We start from the raw sequence: 228 nt of genomic DNA, 5'->3' as shown, positions 1-228 counted from the left end.
CACCTGTCCCCCAGTGCCTCCCAGTCCTTCCCAGTGACCCCCAGTTTGTCCCCAGGGACCCCCGGGGTCCCTCCCTCCGTCCCAGTTCGTCCCAGTGGCTCCCAGTGCCCTCCCAGCGCTCCCAGCCTTCCTCCAGTGCGTCCCAGCTCCTCCTAACTGTGTCCCAGTCCCCTCCCGGCGCCCCGAGCCCTGCTCCAGTGCCCCCAGTGCCCCCCAGTGCCCCTCCCA

The sequence above is a fragment of the Corvus brachyrhynchos genome, unplaced genomic scaffold, assembly GCF_000691975.1.
Source record: "Corvus brachyrhynchos isolate BGI_N302 unplaced genomic scaffold, ASM69197v1 scaffold543, whole genome shotgun sequence".
NCBI lineage: Eukaryota > Metazoa > Chordata > Aves > Passeriformes > Corvidae > Corvus > Corvus brachyrhynchos.
The sequence above is the reverse complement of the archived record's forward strand: the minus strand, read 5'-3'. Positions refer to the sequence as shown.